Source organism: Protopterus annectens, chromosome 1.part2 (assembly GCF_019279795.1).
Source record: "Protopterus annectens isolate FY-2018-M chromosome 1.part2, PAN1.0, whole genome shotgun sequence".
NCBI lineage: Eukaryota > Metazoa > Chordata > Ceratodontiformes > Protopteridae > Protopterus > Protopterus annectens.
Window position 1 is genome coordinate 454,109,579 of NC_056727.1, and position 22,305 is coordinate 454,131,883.

Sequence of the window (22,305 nt, forward strand, 5' to 3'; positions counted from 1 at the left end):
AAAGGCGTGGTCAGCCCCGGACACAGTGGAACCAACTCCCTGTAGGCCCACTAAATTTATTACAGCCCCACCCAACAAGCAATTTTTGACAAAAGGTGTCCCTGTTGATGCCATGGTGGTTGCAGCAGCCACAAAGAAGGAGTTGGCTGACCCTTCGGTGCCTGTCCATCCACCTAATAAAGAATCTAGGACAATGGACAGGTATGGGAAGTGGGTGTTTTCCTCAGCGACCTTCTCTATGCGGTCGATGAATTATCTGTGCCATTTCACCCATCTCCAAAGGGATCTTCTTAAGGAACTGGGTAATACCCTTCAGGATCCATCAGCTGCAGGGGCTCAAGACAAGATAAACACCCAGCTGGCAACCCTTAATTCTATTGTCAACTCCTCCATGCGGCTCATTTCTTATGCAGCCGATGGGGCGAGTAGGGCTGCAGGTACAGGCGTGGCTTTGAGAAGACATGCCTGGATGCGGTTATGCAACTTTGATGACCCCTTTAAGGCATCCTTCACCAATACCCCCTTTGATGGTTCAGCTCTGTTTGTACCAGAGGTGAAAGATACCCTTACCAGGTGTGAGCAGGAAGGCAAGACTCTCTCTGTAGTGGGAGTCCATTTTTCCAATCCCTCTAGACCATACCCCAAGGGTCAGAAGAGTGGAAAAATGTGGTTTCGGAAACCCCAGGGAGTCGTGCCTGACATGCGTGGCGGGTTTCCCTCCAGGGGCAGGGGGAGGAACAATAATAGATGCCACCCGAGGGGCAGAGTGGGCCTGCAGAATCAGGGTAGCAGAGAATCATTCTCTGACATACCCTTTCAGCACTCCTGCGGGGCTGCCCGACTGTCCGCCTTCGGAGGCAGTCGGGGGAAGATTGTCACTGTACCCAGAAGCCTGGCAACTCCTCACACAAGACAAATGGGTACGGTCTATCATATCTGAGGGTTACAAGATTCCCTTTGTCCACACCCCGCTACAAACAACCAAGTCCCTTCCAGATGTTCCACCCGGTCTAAGGGAACAGGCAGTACTAGAAATTTCAAAACTGCTAGACAAACGGGCCATCCAGCCAGTCCCAGCAGACCAGCAAGGATCAGGAATCTACTCCAAGTTCTTTTTGGCGCCAAAAAAGACAGGGGACTGGAGACCCATTTTGGATCTCAGCAGGCTAAACAAGTCTGTTCAAAGAACAAAGTTCCAGATGGTCATGCTCCAGTCCATTCTACCCTTTTTGGGTCCGGACAATTGGATGTGCTCCATAGATCTTCAGGATGCATACTACCATATAAAAATGAACAGGCGCTCCAGAAGGTTTCTTCGCTTCCGGCTGGGAGCCAGTCACTATCAATTCAGGGCCTTGCCCTTTGGTCTCACCACAGCCCCCAGGGTGTTCACCAAATGCATGGCAGTGGTTACGGCTCACCTGAGATGGCGAGGATTCCAGGTGTTTCCATATCTTGACGACTGGCTCCTCACTGCTCCCACCAGGCATCAACTACTGTGAGCCAGGGATTATACCATCCGAACTTGCACCGAGCTAGGTATATCAATAAATTTCGAAAAGTCTGCATTGTCGCCTTCTCAGTCTATTATCTTTATAGGCGCAATCTTAAATTCAAAAGATCTGTCTGCAAGGCTTCCTCTCGACAGAGTTTCAGAAATCTGCCGACATGTGCAAGTCTTACTACAGTGCAACAGGATTCAGGCCAGAGTTGTACTAAAGACCTTGGGCCTCATGGCAGCAGCAATCATACTAGTTCCCCTGGCTCGCTTTCACATGCGGCTTCTTCAATGGATGCTTTTTACTCAATGGTCCTTTCAACAGCTTCCAATGCCTCACAAGATAATAATCACTCAATCATGCAAAGACCATCTAGCTTGGTGGATGGTCTCCCCTCTGATACTCCAGGGCAGACGTGTGTTCTTCCTCCTCCTGTTGCCACAGTGACCACGGATACCTCCCTGATCGGGTGGGGGGGGGGGCATTTTCGGGGCAGGACTGTCCAAGGCACCTGGCAACCTCTAGAGTACCATCTGCACATAAATGTCTTGGAGATGAGAGCGGTGCTTTTGGCGTTGCAAGCTCTTCAGGACTCTCTACCCACCAGGACTATTGCAATTCAGACAGACAATATGTCTGTAGTGTGGTACATCAACAAGCAGGGTGGAACCACGTCCTATCCCTTATGTCGAGAAGCACTCAGACTCTGGCAGTGGGCGATCTCCTCTCAACGGTTTCTGATAGCAATGCACATCCCTGGGAGGTCCAACGTCATAGCGGACAGGCTAAGCAGAGCTATTCTCATGCCTCACGAGTGGTCTCTCAATCAATCAGTCGCGGACAAAATCTTCTGCAGAATGGGTTCAACCTTGCTGCGACCTTTTTGCAACCCTTCTCAACAGCAAGTGCGACAACTTCTTCACTCTCTTCCCCCTTCCCGGCCACTCCGATCTAGTTCACGATTGGCCCCGGGGTCTTCTGTACGCATTTCCACCTTTTCCCCTAATTCCCAAGCTAATTCAGAAGGCAACCGCTTTGGGATCCAGGATGATCCTCATTGCCCCTTACTGGCCTTGACAAATTTGGTTCCCGTTCCTGCATCACCACCTGCTGGAGTAGCCGTGGAATCTGGACCCAGTGCCAGACCTCTTGGTCCATCAGTTGGGCGGGCTGCACCAGTCCCTTCAGTCTCTCAACCTTACAGCTTGGTTGCTCCACTTCCAACTTTAGCCAGGCTTCCGCTAATTTCTCAGCCGGTGCATGAAATCATCCTTTCTTCGCACAAATCTGCCACCAGGAAGACTTATGCTAGTAAATGGAAACATTTCTCCTTCTGGGCAGAGGCTAGGAATATTGACCCTTTTACAGCCCCTGTCCTTCATGTTTTAGATTTTTTAGCAGAGCTCTTTCAAGCTGGTTCCTCCTTTGCCAGCATTAGGGTCCAATTAGCTGCTATTGCAAATTTCCATCCTATCCTGTCAGAAACCAGCATCATGTTCCACAAACTTTGCAAGGCCTTTCTCAAAGGAACTTTGTTACTTAGGCCCCCGGTCAGAGATCCCCCGCCTCTGTGGGACTTGAACTTGATATTGGCTTCCTTGATTCTCCCCCCCTTTGAACCAGCGGCTTCCTGTTCCTTAAAATTACTCTCCTGGAAGACTCTCTTTTTGGTAGCCATCACCTCAGCTAGAAGAGTTTCGGAACTTCAAGCCCTCTGTATTTGTACTCCTTACCTTGTGTTTCATAAGGACAGAGTTTCACTTAGGCCTAATCCTTCATTTTTACCCAAGATACCCTCTGAAACAAATCTGAATCAGTCTATTGATCTGCCCGTATTTTTTCCTAACTATTTGAACAAAGCTGAACAAAATTTGCACTGCCTGGATGTTCACAGGCAATTACGTTTCTACTTGGACAGGACTAAGCAAATAAGAAAATCAGACCAACTTTTCCTATCCTATGCTGAGGGCAAAGAAGGACGGCCAGTTTCCAAAGTAACCTTATCCAGGTGGTTGTTCTCTATTATTTCCTTGATTTATCAACTCAGACATAAACAACTCCCTGCTAAACCTAAAGGTCATTCCACCAGAGCATTGGCTACGTCAGTAGCCTTTCAAGCAAGACTACCAATGGAATCTATTTGTGCCGCAGCCACTTGGGCCACTCCTCATACATTCATTTCGCATTATAAGTTGGATGTGGCCTCTAGGAATAGAGCTGAGTTTGGTTCCACTGTGCTCAAGAGTCTGTTCCGATGAGCCACCCAGGACTAAGGTGCTAGGGACGCTGTCCCATCCAGCAAGAATGAAGGCGAGATAGACAACTTAACATTAAGAAGTTATGTACCTACCGTAACGTTCCATGTTAGTTGTCTTCTTCTCGCCTTCTTTCTTGTGTCCCACCCTCCATCCCCCTAGCCTGGACAGACTGAGAAGAGTCCCCTTTTGGGGCCTTCTTCCTCTGGACAACTCTGATGTACATTGGGTCCTCCTCTGTCTTTGTACTATAGTTTTTCCTGGTGGTTGGACAGGTGTCCTTGAATCTTTCCTTGGTGTTAGCTCTGCCAAACTAGATCTGGGGATCTGACGCCTAGCATTGTAGGATATAGGGAGGGCCTTGAGCCAGTAAATACCTGTCGAGTTTTAGTAGATTGCCGAGTCGGAGCCGAGGATCGGCTCCGAACCCATCCAGCAAGAAAGAAGGCGAGAAGAAGAAAACTACCATGGAACGTTATGGTAGGTACATAACTTCTTATTGTGTTTCCTTAGACTAGTGCCAGCAGAATCTTGTGCAATAAGAAGTAGCTGTGGAATTCTGTGCAAAAAATACTGTCTCTGCAGCTTAGTAAATGTTTATTGATATGCAAACAGTAAGTATTATGTAGTAGGAATGTCTAAATGTAGTAATGTGAATTGTTGTATATGTTAGACGTTTGCACATAGAGGCTGGAGTAATGTAATTTTGTTCAGTTGCACTTGTTGTGGAGTCTGAATGACAATAAAGTTTACTTTGACTTTGACTATTATTTTAGAACAGATTTAAGAAAAGTTAAATCTGAACCCAGAAGCAATGACACTGAGAGAACAGAGAAATGCTTCAAGCTGTCATGAGAAGACTAGTAAGACTCAGAAGTAAATTATATAATGGGAGAGTCAGAGGCAGATTTCTGAGTGCTCCTGTTACACATGAAATTATATTTTGTCAGCAACTGCAGATCTTGAATAGAATGGCAAAACCTGATATTCTTTTCAGCTCAGGTATCATGAAACCCCTTACCCTTGTATAATGTGCTGCTTGTACAAAAGCAGGCTTGTGCAGGAAAGTTCACTGGGACCTACAATGTAAACTGTGGTGTCAGCTAGTAATAGGACAGTGAGAGCATAATTTATGTAATTTAACATGCTAGCATGTTTATAAAATGTTCAAAAGCATGATAGTTTGCCCAGCTCCAGTGGCAGTGGATTTATTGATGGTTGTTCTGTTCTGCATTGTAATAGGTTTAGCAGGATGATAAAGTGGATGAGACAGAAGAACAGTTGCATTGCATGTGCCTGTGTTGTGTGTTTTTCTGATTCTCATTTATTTCAGAGCCATGCAAAGCAAGTAACATTTTAGTTTTTCTGTTTCTTCCCTATGTTGTCGGCTGGCATTCAATACAAACTGGAGCCCCTTGCTGCAGAAAACGCTAGTTAACATAAATCATTTTATTTCAACTGTTTTCTAACTGAATAATTCTGAAAAAATAAAACGTGGCCCTGATTTGGGGCTTTTGTCCCTTATTATTCTATGCTTCGTCCCTGGGTTTTGAGGGGAAAATGTTAAGAACTATGCAGCAGGGAAAAATATTTAAGTTTGCAGAAGTTTACTTTATCTTGTAAGCAGAAAATTCCATTGTTATACTAAATTAAAGGACTCAGAATTTCAGAAAACCATGAAATATACATATGTTTTATTTCTCATTGGTAATGTGTCTGAAATAGCACACTCCAGACAGCCAATTTCCTGCCAAAACTAAGGAATGCAAACACCTATTGGCTACATTTCACTTTCCATTCCTCACAAACTTAAAAACACCACCACTAGGCAGTCACGATATAGGGAAAAAAAAGCTGTTATTTTCTCTTTTGGAAGTAAGTAGCACGCAGATTTGTACTATGATGTGTGCAGCTTCACATCGGTTATTTGGAAGATTAAAACAACACACCATTACTAGACTGATTAGCTTTCAGATTCCAGCTAGGGCCCAGTACTGTGTATAATGCAATGAGCCCCTAGACAATAACGTAATGATAAACCAGGCCCTGAAAAAGGTCTGCAGAAAAGCACAGGAAGGGACGGCACAGGACAGGCTAGAAATTATCTCAGGCTTTCCACATCCTGAACAGGGTACAGTGACTCTGTGGATGACACCCACTTCCTCAAATTTCAACAAGGAAACAGCCTAACTGAAAACATGGATATACCTAGTAGGGATATAACAAACCACAAGCAATTACAATTTGCTCCTCCTTTTACAGATTTATTTTTCAATGGAAAACTACTCTGAATATTTTGAAACACTGCTTATGAAAGTATTTACAATATAAGTTACAGCTGTAGCTCCATTTCGCAAAGTTATGCAACATTCTAATTAAAAGGAAATATTCATCTAAAGCCAGGAAAGATGTTTTGCTTATCCGAAAGGGCAATATTCATCCAAAGTCAGGAATGATGTTTTGCTTATCCTAAGGACAGACATACAGTTGTTGTGGTTTAAGTTCCCATTCAGTTGTTTTCTGCTTGCTAGTCATAAGACACTGCTCGATGCTTGATGGTCTGTTAGTTTGGATGATTCTTTAGGACAGAACTCTGGTGGTGTGACTATTTAGTGGTAACATTCAGTTCAGCTATATAGTAGCAGACTTCTTTACACAAGAAGATGTAATAAAATCCACAGCAACATGCTCACACATCAAAATCTTGTATATTTTAGCAAACGTAGTGAAAATATGATACCATGACAAGAGTTACTTTTATTTTTAAAATTATATTGCATTAGAACATCCGTCCTTATACTGTTCATAGGTATAGTTAATTGGTAAGGTAATAAATTGCTTTATACACGTGAATATTAATGGGTATGACTCATCCTAACTTACTTTTCACACATATATAAACACTATATGTACTAGACAAATAATTAGTATCCCATTTATGATATTGTTTCTAGAATCTGATTATTGTTTGACTAGTGTAATAATTTTAGAGTGTTTCGAAGTAACTTCAGACTATATGTTGCATGTCAAGTTGAAAAAGATGAACATCTTATATTCCGATTCAAATTACAGTAATAACGTCTCGGAAATTTGTTTACTGATCTTCCACTCAGTGGCACGATGCTGTAAGAAGAACCTGCATATGGGATTGTACAGCTTTTTCTAAACTACTCAGATTTAATATGAGTGTAGATACCACTGAAAATCAGGCAGAATCATTCATATGTCATGTAATAAATCTGTGATAGAGTTCTTCTAGTAAGAGCATTTGGCTAAAGGTGAAGTAGGGTAACATAAACACATTAATCAACTGGAGACTAAGTTTGGTGTAATAGGAGTTCCTGCCAGTGGCCATCGAAGTGTACCATTCTATTGTTTTCAGCTTAGTACCTAATAGCAAAGCCTAAACAGTTAATTACCTGAGTCACAGTAGCTGCACTTTAGACATACAAGTCTGTTGGAAAACAACAGTGCCAAATGTTTACCATCCATGAAAAGCTCACATTGCGATCAGAAGCCAAATGCTGGCGTTTATATTTAGTCTAATTTACTAAACAGGTCACAGATGTAAACAGAAACTGTTGTTGATTATACTTTTTTTGAATAAAGTGACTGGTTACCATAGTATTTTTTTCTTTTTGCTACTACCTGTCTTGTTTAAAACATTTCCAGAAGAAGAATTAACTTCTTCATATGTGTTTGTACATGTGTAAGTGAAGGAAGACTTGAATACAAATATTTTTTCTATGATTTAAAGATTAAAGATATTCTAGTCTTCCTGCTAATATTAAGCAATAGCCAAAGTCACTGAGTATCAGTGATGGCTTATGATACTGCCTGCTAGGTTGCAGCCCCTACAAATGCAAAACTGTTGTTGAAAATATGTATATTTATGATATATTTTTCCTTAAAAATGGATTTTCTCATTTTAGGATACAGAGATCCCCTCCTGTGCAATTTATGTGAAAAGTGCCTAATGCCTTAGACAGCATAAATGAAGGTGAAAGAATGAAATTTGTTATGGGCCAGCTCAGGCAGGTGTGACGGGATGGGTGGGACATGCTTTGAATTAAATAAATTTTTTTAGTAAATTATACTGTAGTCCACTTTGCTGTGTGATTGTTTGCTCACTTGTATTCTTTAACAAAATCACTGTCAGTCAGCTACATGTATTTTTTTTCTTCATACATTTAATATTTTGCGTGTGCGTGCGTGTGCATGTGTGTGTGTGTGTGTGTGTGTGTGTGTGTGTGTGTGTGTGTGTGTGTGTGTGTGTGTGTGTGTGTGTCTGTGAGTAGGTTTGTGTACATGTGGGGGTTGGAATGATTTGCATAGCAGATTTCTAAGAGCAGAAAGCTGAAATACATTGAGGCCTTTGTTTATTTTTTTATTTATTCATTCATTCACTCATTTGATCATAATCGGACATCTGCGGTATACTCAGTCAATGATGTGATGAAAACTGTTGAGATGTATGAGTGCACATGGGCGCACCCGTGTGTGTGTGTGTGTGTGTGTGTGTGTGTGTGTGTGTGTGTGTGTGTGTGTGTGTGTGCGTGTGTGCATGTATGTGTGTGTGTGTGTGTGTGTGTGTGTGTGTGTGTGTGTGTGTGTGTGTGTGTGTGTGTGTGTGTGTGTGTGTGTGTGCGTGCATGTGTCCGTGCATGCGCTCATGTGTGTGTGTATGTGTGTGTGTGTGTGTGTGTGTGTGTGTGTGTGTGTGTGTCTAGTGAGAGAGAGAGAGACAGAGACAGAGAGGATTATGATTGTGTTTCCAATCATAGTTAGAATAGTATGTGTTTGAGACATGGATGCCAATAAATTCACTTTGAGACTGAAGCTCGCTATATGAATCTTAGCATCCATGTCGAGAACACAGCTGGTTATGATCAGTGCTATGATCATAATTTTTTGCAGTGCATAAAGCTTTATCTGCTCCATATTCTACCTGTTGCAGAAAAACGTGCTGGAGCTCAAAGTGCTTCTTTGGCTTTCAAAGCCTTTCAAAGCTTATAAAACACTTTGGTGCTGTCAAAGAAACAGCAAGTAGAAACAAAGTGTTCCTCTGAAGAACAAAGAGGCTGTGAGACACTTCATTCTGACATACTTTTTTGTTTAAAATTGTAGCATGATGTTCTAAGAGATTATAAAACCTGTTTTATCTTCTGCCACTATTACTCATCTGACAATTTTCCCTAGCACAGGACCCAACCCTAACAACATTTAGGGTTGCTTAACATACTTTTATTAAGCTCACCTAAATGCTGTTAATACTGGGTTTCATGCTAAGGAAGTGCTTAACAAGTTTATCTTTTTCCCAGTATCAGAGTGTAATCTCAGCACTCCATGCACTACAGTATATATAGATATAACGATAGATATAATTATAGATATTAGACACAGACACTCACACAACCATACACACTCTGTCTCTCACACAAAATGTCAAGTACATTAACAGAGCTGGATTATGGGCAAATATAGCACTAGGCAAGGTAATGGACCAGGGCAGGCCCCCAACCAAATATTCAATTATGTGGTTGTCTCTCCCTAATTACCATAGAAAGTGTTTAAACCTGTCAGTTACATACTATTTTCTTCTTAAGTTTTACAGTTATCACAAATATTTGGACTTAATTTAAACTTTTATTATTAAATTTTACAACAAAAACATTGATAATCATTTGCTAAACAAACCAAAACAAAAAACTCATTGAAAACAGACTTAGCATTAACTACAATAAAACTTCTCTTCCCTTGAAACTCACATTTATTGAAAGTACATGTGTCAAGCCATTAAACTACAAGAGACATGCTGAGAGTCATAGTCAAATAGTTTATACTGAAACAGTAATATGCAGCTATGTGAAGAGGGCAGGGTATTCAAAGACAATGTGTAAACCATTTGCTAAGACCCTGGGACAGCCCACTGGATGCAAGTGACCCTCTTCAAGGGCATAACAGCAGCATTCCCTGGTGAAGTGACTTGGCTAGTGTCAGACAGCAAACAAACAAAGGCTGAGGGAATCGACTCTTGCACTACAGGATGCATCACATTAACAGCTCATAGCCTTAATCAGTTGCATTAAGTGGCAGACAAACACTGCTGTAGCCTAACACAGTGCATTTCACACCAATGGGTGCTTGTCAAAAACAAGATAAATTAACATATATTCAGAGTTAAAATATTAATATCAAACTTGTAGACTTCATGTGGTTCAATTTATTTGCAACCAAATAATAGACATACTGTTACCAGTCAACAAAACAAGAAAACCAATGCTTATACTCAAAGAGCATGGCTCATACATTGATACACCTGTTTTCTACCAATGATTCCTTCCTATTTACTAGGTTCATAGGTTGGTACTAGGCTAACGGCCCTAGGGCCTATACAAGCCTAGCCATAACAATTCCCTGGATATTTCTTCCCACAATATTTACTTTCCTGGACCCCTGTCTAGCAGGGTGACTGACGTGATCTATAACTACTCATAGATCTAGGAACTAAATACTTATACACTCAAACACCACATCTGCATCTCTATAGTTCCATTTTTTTTAAGTCTGTGCATGTGCTAGTGAAATGTTGTTTGTTCTTTCTTGGTCTGCTTTGACTGAGCTCCAGGTAGTCTCTGTCTCATTGGATGTACATTTGAACCAATGAAAGAAGTAAACTCTGAGCTGTCACATATAAAAGCAGAGTAGACCAAACTTAAACAGGCATGTATGGGGCACTTTTTTCTTTTTTGTCATTTATGTCCCCAAGCTAGCACTGGGCTCTAGGAAACCTTGTGCTAGATCCACCCTGTGCATGACTGCCCTGTTGGACCTTGTGATTAATCTATCCCTGTGCTTATGACAGAGATACAGATTGCAATATCTATGTATCTGCATTCCCTTCATCAGAGTGTTTTGCATAAAACACATCAAAGAATATCTCAAAGAAAGAATCAGTGAGTGGAACATTATAGAACTGTTTCATTCATGAAAAAACATGAAATCAATATAATCTCATTTGTGAAATCCGTATGAAGTGCATAAAATGTTTGCAAATGGACCGCTCTGCACATATATTCAAATAAAAAGCTTGCAGCAGATCTGTACCTACCTTGCTGGGATGTTGCTAAGCATACCTCTCAACCTCTTAAAGTAACACATCTGGACAAGGCCTAAAATAAAGGGGAACAAAGGTGCAAAAGTAGGGACAGAGGTTAAGTACTGCTATTATACACTTACACAGTTGCTAGAATAAAAGGATTTGTGCTAGCATGCATTTTCTGAAGGATATGAAGTCTGAAACTCAAATGCATGTCATTATGTAGTAACTTCAGTCCTCAGTGATTTGCCAGAAAACCACAAATTTGGTGAGGAATAGATCAAAAATATGAGGGAAAAATATGGACAGTCTGTGAAAATCTGGACAGTTGAGAGGTATGTTCTTGTGTACAATACTTATTGAAACCCTATTGAGTTATACTATGACTGCAACAACACATGCACTTTCATATGAGAAGCCACAACAGCAGCAATGAAAGTTAGAACTACACGTCAGTAGTTAGCTGACCTGCTGATAGAGCAAATACCCTTTAAACTGCATCATGACTGCATTCTGTCCAGGTTAACTAGATGTTAGTATGACATGTTCTAATTATTTTTGGGTTTCCATGTTGAGTTCAGAATGATGACTTTGTCATATTAAGTAAATGTGTGCAAATTGGATATCAGAGTGGAAAGGATTGCATGCATGACCCATTGTCTGTGGCTGTGGGATGAACAGTTATGGAAGAAAATAAAGGAATTTTGTCATAACTATTAATTTTTATAACAGACACATACACACACACACCCATACAGACACACATATATTATATTATATATATATATATATATATATATATATATATATATATATATATATAGGTTCATAGATTGGTACTAGGCTATAGGCCCTAGGGCCTATACAAGCCTAGCCATAACAATTCCCTGGCTATTTCTTCCCACACCCCTTTCTAGCAGGGCAACTGACGTGATCCAAGGGGTGGATTTCCTATCTCCCATCCAATCATCAAGGTTCCTTTTGAATGTATATATTACAATATATATATATATATATATATATATATATATATATATATATATATAATGTGTGTATTATATATATTGTTAATCAGCTCATGCTTTATAGCTACAGTTTATATGTCGTACTTCAAAATGCAAAAAGGGGGATAACAAAAAGCATCCTTTTCATTTTTACTTTGTGTGGTAATCTCCCAGTCTATATCAGAAAAAAATTAAAATGATTTAAGGCTGTCTGTGCTCTTTGGATGTTTTGAAAGTATTTCTTGCAACCTTCACTCATTGCATCCCTTCAGATCTCTTGACTGTACCTGTTTGGAGGAACGTTCCTATTTTCAGTCTTGATTTACCCCTTCACACAATGTCATATATAGGATTAGGGGTGCAGGAGAGGCTTGCCCTCTTACAAAAGATGCTTATTTTAGAATTTTTCAGCAGGCTGAAGCTTTGACTGGTTATACTCATCTAGTTGCAATTTCAAGGTTAATCAGAGACAAATAGTAAAATCTTCTGCTCACTGATGAACTCTTAATAGGGTTACTTTGACTAAACATACCCTTGCCTATACCGCCCCCAATTCAGTTAATCACTGAATAACTTCCTCTTCCAAAATAAATCCAAACGTGTGTATAACTATAAAAAATATGTCCGATTTTTGGGATAGCATGCCTATACTACATTGTCTGTTAAACACAAATGAGCCCATGATCATACGAATACTCTGCCTGTGTATATTCCGGTAGCAGGTATAACAACAAGGACTATGTTACATATCAGCACTCTCTGAGTACAGTCTGATGCATGTACATGTGCTTTCAACCAATGTTGAACTCTTCCTGTCTCACTAAAAATCATATCTTTAGAGATTAATGAAACTGCAAATTGTGTTTAAAGATCTATTTGCATGGTATCAGTAAATACTCTAAAATATATTAGCTCAGTATCTTACTTAAATGTTTTAAAACTTCTGGCCTGTGCACTGCATATTAGTATCAAACACAATTTAGAATTATTATGTTTAAAGCATGTGCACTTAAACATTTTTTAAAACCACAAACGCAAACACCCACCAGGGCAGAGTCAAGTAAAACAATTTTAGTTACCACAAAGTCAAGTAACCAAACCACGAAGGCGGACACACCACAGACGTTTATTGGAACAGGCAACAAGTTGCAATCCAATTACAGACTAAGCACTGTTAGAATGCTTTCGCCAAACAGTTAGGCATCATCAGAGTCATAACAATCAAGCATAAATCTCATACATTTTAAATACCATCATTGTCATTACCATTGGTACAAGGAAGTACTAGGTTTTGAAAGAATAGTGGAGGCTCATGTGAGGGAGATGTTAAAAAATTTTAAAGTGGTGGACGACAACCTAACAAAGAAAGAAAGGGAGTTATTAGACACTTTAAAGAAATCTGGTCTGTATAGGTTCATGAAGCCGGACAAGGGAGGGGGTACAGTGATTATGACCAACACAGATTATATTTCTGACATGACAGCTTTATTAAATAGGGATGAAACTTATAGAGCGGTGTCAAGAAGTGAAATTAATAGGGCTTATATGAAAATTGATGTATTTTTACAAGATGCCCTTTCCCAAGGTTCAATTAATGAGAATGAATATGACTTCTTGGCAGTTAAATTTCCGAAAATACCCACACTGTTTGGTATTCCGAAGACACATAAAGGGGCTGACAGGTTGGAATATAGGCCTATAGTTAGTGCAAGAGGATCTAAAACTGAACCCATTGCGGCCTTTGTAGATATTTCACTTAAATCTATGTTTGAAGATGTGGAACACATAATAAAAGATTCCTGGCATTGTTTGAAAAGGTTCAAAGATGTAGAAGGAATCAGGGGTGACTTTGGGTTCCTGACTATAGACGTGGTTAACCTATTTTCGGTTATTCCACAAGAAGAAGGATTAGAGTTATTTTCTGAGGCTATGGTGAACAGTGGGTTGTTTTCTGGACAAAAAACAAATTTCCTTTTGGAACTGATGGAATTGGTGTTAAAGAATAATTTTTTGGCTTTTGAAGGAGATCTTTTCCAGCAGGTTTCAGGAGTAGCAATGGGGGCGAAGTGTGCCCCGTTGTTTGCCAATGCAGTACTTTTAACCTGGGAAAGGGAATATATTTTCAAACCTAACAAATTTAAGGACAAAATCCTTATGTACAACAGGTTTTTGGACGACGTACTGATATTATGGAAGGGTGATCAGGATTCAGCATCTGAATTTGTGAATTACTTAGAAGACACAACGAACTTTTTGAAGTTTACATTTAAATGGGATAGTGAGAGTATTTCCTATTTGGATGTGTTGATTCGTAAAAATGCAGGGGGATTTTCAAGTAATATATTTAGGAAGGAAAACTATTCGAACTCCCTTTTACATTTCAAAAGTTACCACCCATTTCATCAACGTAAGGGCCTAATTAAGGCTCAAATGGTTAGAACATCTAGGTTGGTTAGTCAAGATGATGATTTTAAGGTTGAAATGTTTAAATTGATTGGGATGTTCCTCGACCGTGGATACCCTTTAAAGCTCTTACTTAGTGTAAAAAGAGATATAAGTAGAGAGAGGCGAGGTAGATACGCCCCGATTTTATTGGGTGGTTTGACATCAAGAGAAGTGAAGGATAGGGAGAAGGAAGAAAAGTTAGAAGGTCCACGGTTAGTGGTCAAATATAATGGGATGACACCTGTCCTTATCAAAATGATGAAAGATGTTTGGAGTTTCTCTCTGAGTGAAGAGGTTAAGAAGACACTGGGTGAAAATCCTAATATTGTGTACAGTAGAGGGGAGAACCTGAAGGACATTTTGGAAAAGAACAAAACAACAAATTATAGGTCAAACATGAAAAAGTGTGGATTTTGTAGAATGTGTAGGTTTGTGAATGAGGGTACATATGTATGTGTTGAAGGGTACAAATACACTATAAAATGTCCAGGACAGTGTAATTGTTGTACAAAAAACCTAGTATACCTTGCCTCGTGTGTATCATGTAATGCTTACTACGTAGGCAAAACTATTAGGAGGCTTCGAGACCGGATTTCTGAGCACTTAAGATCAATTAAAAACAAAGATTTGCACAATGCACTTTATGTACATAGCACACAATGTAGTGAGTTTAAAAGTTTTTATTTTTTGTAATAGGCCGGGTAATTGATTGTGGTGAAGGTGGGGATGTGGTCAACCGTGTTGGGGCCTTGGAAACAGAATGGCAAATCAGACTAGATGCCTGTAGACCCCCAGGTTTAAACGACCACATTTCTATCAAACCCATTTTAAAACTTAGATCTCAACAGATATAATTTGTAATAGATACATACTCACTTGGAAATGTTTTAATTTTTAAAAAAGGTTTTAATTGATCAAAGTTTGTATTCCTGAATAAATTAGTTGTAATGTGACTAATAGATAGTACATTAGAATAAATTTTAGTTGATAGGTGTTCTTTTTATACTTTGTTTTTTTATATTTTTTATGAGGTTGTATAATTAAAGTTTTTAGGGGGAGGGGTTTGGTTCAACCAATGGTAATGACAATGATGGTATTTAAAATGTATGAGATTTATGCTTGATTGTTATGACTCTGATGATGCCTAACTGTTTGGCGAAAGCATTCTAACAGTGCTTAGTCTGTAATTGGATTGCAACTTGTTGCCTGTTCCAATAAACGTCTGTGGTGTGTCCGCCTTCGTGGTTTGGTTACTTGACTTTGTGGTAACTAAAATTGTTTTACTTGACTCTGCCCTGGTGGGTGTTTGCGTTTGTTCTTTTGAATTGTACAAACCACTGGGAAAGTTGCCGTGATCAGCGTTTGGTGGACCTAACATGCAGGCGATCTTAAAGGAGCTGGCAGTTGTTGTGGACAAATTAATTAAAGCCTATGATGGAGAAGCGGTTAATGGGGCGAACAATGTCAACGATGTGACCAGACGAGAAGGTGTTATGGAACCGGTGAGCCCTACCGACACAGAAGTTCGATGCTTCACCTTGCATTCACCACTGGGGACAATCCCGTGTGGGCAGCAGCCTAGGGTAGGATCGTATGCAGTGGTGGCTGGTTCACAGATTGGTTCCCACGCTAGGAACACATCGCAAGAAGGTGCAGTTATCCACCCGAACGGGTTTGAGCCTAACGAGGATTTTGACATCACTTCCTGGTTCGACGAGCCAGCTACACGGGATACCAACAGCAGGAACCAAAGATTGATTGTTAAACCGAGTGTAAGGGAACAAATTTACAATTATGAGAAACTGTGTAAAAAATATCGAGCAATTCAGCTTGATACGAAGTTTTTGAGTAAATCCAGAGACCTAAATCAAGTTCCGAAGGGTCTCAGGATTTGGAAAAGGCCCATGGGGATCGACGAGGGGTCGGCAGCATTTTCTGAACTGGTCGAGTTGTTTAACAAAACAGGTGTTGACATGCTGGACATTATTATTAGGAATAATGATAAAAAGTTGAATGAAATTAAGGATGAAATAAGGAATTTATATGTGAGTATTACTACTGACCTTTTGTTTGAGCAATACAAAATTAATTTTGATAGGGTGATTAAAAGTGTAGACATGTTTGTTTTAAAAAGTTCTGAAACAAAAGAAAGGAAACTTAAAAGAGACACGCTAGACTATAAACACAAATGTGCATATCCGCCTGGGATAAAATACAGGGGATTTGATGTAGCTAATGACAACGAGGGTGAAGTTGTACGTGAAGAAGAAAATTATGATTTTAATGTTGCAGAAGAATTTAATGGTGGGGTACATTGTGTGAACGATTTTTTAGACACGGAGGACCAACCTCGAAGGTCCGAGAGACTGCGCAACAGGGGAACGAACAGGGGGGAAACACAAGAAAACTTTTATGGAAGAACCAACAGGAGGGGGAGATATTAATAAATGAGAACACCTTGGTGGGGGAAAATTCTAAAGGAGAAGGAAATTTGTGTAATGACAGTTTTGGGGTGGGAAGTTTAAGTGAGATAGTAAACAATGAACCAATAAATATTGATGTTAGTTATGAATTTTTTGATGCAAAGAATTGCTTTTATAATATTACAGGGGCACCACCCTTGTTAAATATGGAAGAGACACAGGGAGTATGTAAGGATAACAATATGATTGAAGCACAGGAAATAATTACTCAAAACAATGAGAGTGTGTCTGAAATTTTAGACAATTATGAATTTGTTATTATGGAAGGAAGCAATTTCAAAGTGTATCGGAAAGACGATTACTGTATATACAATTATACCGATCTTAATATTAATAAAGAACACTTTGAGTTATTCTCAAAAGGGGTTAAATTTGTGCCTACGTTCAAACCCGACACAGTAAAAACGCTTGTGGAATTAAAGATGTTCACAAGGCAGATGCATCTAAAAATGTTTTTTGCTGGGGGGAAGAACAGTGAGATAATAAAAATGTATAACCCCAACATTTATAGTAATTTTAAAAGGAAAAGTGCATTTGTGCCTCCATTTCACAAGGAAGTACTAGGTTTTGAAAGAATAGTGGAGGCTCATGTGAGGGAGATGTTAAAAAATTTTAAAGTGGTGGACGACAACCTAACAAAGAAAGAAAGGGAGTTATTAGACACTTTAAAGAAATCTGGTCTGTATAGGTTCATGAAGCCGGACAAGGGAGGGGGTACAGTGATTATGACCAACACAGATTATATTTCTGACATGACAGCTTTATTAAATAGGGATGAAACTTATAGAGCGGTGTCAAGAAGTGAAATTAATAGGGCTTATATGAAAATTGATGTATTTTTACAAGATGCCCTTTCCCAAGGTTCAATTAATGAGAATGAATATGACTTCTTGGCAGTTAAATTTCCGAAAATACCCACACTGTTTGGTATTCCGAAGACACATAAAGGGGCTGACAGGTTGGAATATAGGCCTATAGTTAGTGCAAGAGGATCTAAAACTGAACCCATTGCGCACTTTGTAGATATTTCACTTAAATCTATGTTTGAAGATGTGGAACACATAATAAAAGATTCCTGGCATTGTTTGAAAAGGTTCAAAGATGTAGAAGGAATCAGGGGTGACTTTGGGTTCCTGACTATAGACGTGGTTAACCTATTTTCGGTTATTCCACAAGAAGAAGGATTAGAGTTATTTTCTGAGGCTATGGTGAACAGTGGGTTGTTTTCTGGACAAAAAACAAATTTCCTTTTGGAACTGATGGAATTGGTGTTAAAGAATAATTTTTTGGCTTTTGAAGGAGATCTTTTCCAGCAGGTTTCAGGAGTAGCAATGGGGGCGAAGTGTGCCCCGTTGTTTGCCAATGCAGTACTTTTAACCTGGGAAAGGGAATATATTTTCAAACCTAACAAATTTAAGGACAAAATCCTTATGTACAACAGGTTTTTGGACGACGTACTGATATTATGGAAGGGTGACCAGGATTCAGCATCTGAATTTGTGAATTACTTAGAAGACACAACGAACTTTTTGAAGTTTACATTTAAATGGGATAGTGAGAGTATTTCCTATTTGGATGTGTTGATTCGTAAAAATGCAGGGGGATTTTCAAGTAATATATTTAGGAAGGAAAACTATTCGAACTCCCTTTTACATTTCAAAAGTTACCACCCATTTCATCAACGTAAGGGCCTAATTAAGGCTCAAATGGTTAGAACATCTAGGTTGGTTAGTCAAGATGATGATTTTAAGGTTGAAATGTTTAAATTGATTGGGATGTTCCTCGACCGTGGATACCCTTTAAAGCTCTTACTTAGTGTAAAAAGAGATATAAGTAGAGAGAGGCGAGGTAGATACGCCCCGATTTTATTGGGTGGTTTGACATCAAGAGAAGTGAAGGATAGGGAGAAGGAAGAAAAGTTAGAAGGTCCACGGTTAGTGGTCAAATATAATGGGATGACACCTGTCCTTATCAAAATGATGAAAGATGTTTGGAGTTTCTCTCTGAGTGAAGAGGTTAAAAAGACACTGGGTGAAAATCCTAATATTGTGTACAGTAGAGGGGAGAACCTGAAGGACATTTTGGAAAAGAACAAAACAACAAATTATAGGTCAAACATGAAAAAGTGTGGATTTTGTAGAATGTGTAGGTTTGTGAATGAGGGTACATATGTATGTGTTGAAGGGTACAAATACACTATAAAATGTCCAGGACAGTGTAATTGTTGTACAAAAAACCTAGTATACCTTGCCTCGTGTGTATCATGTAATGCTTACTACGTAGGCAAAACTATTAGGAGGCTTCGAGACCGGATTTCTGAGCACTTAAGATCAATTAAAAACAAAGATTTGCACAATGCACTTTATGTACATAGCACACAATGTAGTGAGTTTAAAAAGTTTTTATTTTTTGTAATAGGCCGGGTAATTGATTGTGGTGAAGGTGGGGATGTGGTCAACCGTGTTGGGGCCTTGGAAACAGAATGGCAAATCAGACTAGATGCCTGTAGACCCCCAGGTTTAAACGACCACATTTCTATCAAACCCATTTTAAAACTTAGATCTCAACAGATATAATTTGTAATAGATACATACTCACTTGGAAATGTTTTAATTTTTAAAAAAGGTTTTAATTGATCAAAGTTTGTATTCCTGAATAAATTAGTTGTAATGTGACTAATAGATAGTACATTAGAATAAATTTTAGTTGATAGGTGTCCTTTTTATACTTTGTTTTTATATTTTTTATGAGGTTGTATAATTAAAGTTTTTAGGGGGAGGGGTTTGGTTCAACCAATGGTAATGACAATGATGGTATTTAAAATGTATGAGATTTATGCTTGATTGTTATGACTCTGATGATGCCTAACTGTTTGGCGAAAGCATTCTAACAGTGCTTAGTCTGTAATTGGATTGCAACTTGTTGCCTGTTCCAATAAACGTCTGTGGTGTGTCCGCCTTCGTGGTTTGGTTACTTGACTTTGTGGTAACTAAAATTGATTTTTTAAAACCGTTGCTGTCTATCAATTACTGTATTTCATCCGTTTAATGTATTTTCTCATATTACATTTTGGATCAAAGTGCTTCTTTTTTCTACCATTTCAGCAACTTCCACTCCTAGATCACTAACACAGGAGTGACTAGTGATGATATTTGACAAAGCTATACTGTCACCTCTCTCTCCTGTACCACCAGAACTCAAATACAAAAGCAGTGTCAGCAGCGTACTCACCTTTGGTGCTGGAAAACCAGAAGGGTGTGGGTTCTATTTCCACTCCACTTGATTGGATTGTGGGACACTGCAGTGCATCATTAGGGGTGTGATGCACTCCTGAATGTGTTGCCCCTAGGATGAGATGTTAAACTGAGGCCCCATCTGCATGAGTCGGTCATAGCTTAGGTGGATGCAAAAGATCCCACAGCACCTATTGAAAAGAGCAGGGGATGTTCCCCATGCCATGGCCAAATGTCCACTATTAATATAAATGCCACCTTGAGTCTCCCCTGAAAAGAGGCCAATGAAATATATTATTTAAACAAAAGAAAAGCAGTTAGCAATTTCTTTCCATACTTACTGTGAAGGTATGGGCTAGGCTAAAGGGAATAGTGAAAATATATGTTTTTCTCTTTTTCTTCTTTCCTGTTTCTCTGCAATCGATGTGTTGTTCTCATGGCTAAAAATCATGTTTTATCTTTCTAAATACTGAAGAACAAGGAAGGAATGTCTTTCAAATGTATTAGGTTTCCAGATTAGCAGGCCCCACTTTTTAATGTGGCAAACAAAGATGATAGACCAGGAACTGTCTTTCTGCTGGGATTTAATTGCTATAACTGATTAACTTAGTGCCTTGCATGTCATTAAGACATTGGGGTGTATTCACAGGGAGAAAAGGCGGTTATCATGGATAAGTGGGCACTGGAAAAAATTGGTTAACAGGGATAGTGGTAAGACAGAGGACAGAAACTGCTTGGCTAATGGCCTGTATGCAGTGTCTGGGTGCAGATGTTGGAAGCCTATACCGAGGATAGCAATACATATTGCCTTGGTGTTTGTGAATTAGTTATTAAGATAGACTTGCATGCAGTTTCTGGCTATTATTTCACCCTTGGTTGGCGTAATGGGATTTAAATCCCATCAGTGCTAGCTATCTTGATACCAGTGGGTAGCATCCTGCCGTCTGAATGTGATGTTTGATAGCAATGGTACCAACCCAGCATCACCTTGGTAGACAGTAGTGAGGATACTGGAATGGAAGTTATTCAGCCTAAAATGGTAGCAAGTTAAAATATACAGAAGACCAGTTGCACACAGTAGTTATTCAGTAATTATTTTATTTTTTGATTCTGCTTAGTTTAAGGACAGGCAGAAAAGGAGGGCTTCTCACAACTACACTAAAATGTCAGTGGCACAGCTAACAAGGTTGTGTCAAGAATGAGAACTAAGAGGCCTAATATGTCCAAGGAGAGTATGGCAGGTTTGCACATTATGCAACAAGGAGAGAGAGCATGGAGGAGGCAGACAAAGGATGGCCAGTTCCATCTAAAGAGGACATTCAAGCCCAACTGGAATTGCAGAGATTGGTGCTTGAAATGAAGTTTACAGAATTTAAGGCAGCTGAAGAAATGTAACAATCAGAAGCAGAAGAGAAAGAAGGGCTTATGCAAAATTATTACTGGGCTGGAGTTGCACAAGATGTGACAAGCTACTGCAGGACCTGTGAACAGTGCAGGAAGGTTGGCAAATCTGGAGACAAAGACAAGGCTGCTTTGATGACGTTGTCTGTTATTGATGAACCATTTTAGAGCATAGCTATGGATATTGTGAAAGCTCTGTTTACCCCATATTTCATAGGTAAGAAATATATCCTACTAATGGTGGGTTATGCCACTAGGTACCTGGAAGTGCTGGCTCTGTCTTCCACTGAAGTTGAGAAGGTATCAAATGCTTTTCCAGATATTTTCAAAAAGGCAGGTTTTCCTAGAAAAATTCAGAAGCACTGTGGGGTAATGTACCTAAAGACTGTCCCTTACCATCCTCAAATAAATGTTCTGGTGGAGAGGTTTAATTCTGCACTGAAAATTATTTTGAGAACATTTGCAGACCAGCACAAGAGAGACTGGGTCATGTATCTGCCCAATCTTCTCTTTCCATGCATGGCGGTGCCTCAAGAATCCACAGGTTTCCCACCCTGTGAACTACTCTGTGGTCACAAGGTAAGAAGACCCCTAGATTTAATTCATGATGTGTGGAAGACTAAGTGTGATTCCCGCAATGAGTCTGTGGGGAGTATGTCCTAAACTTCAGTGCTAGGCTTAGGAAGTTCATGGGATGACCCAGGAACACCTGGCACAGACACAACAACAGCAAAAGATCTGGTATGACAGGATATTCAGAACCACATAGTATTGTGTAGCTCAATAAGTCATGGTACTTATTGCAGTGAAATGCAACAAGCTGCAGGCAGTCTTGGAAGGTCATATCAACATTGTGAAAAAGGTGAGTGATGTCAGCTACATGATA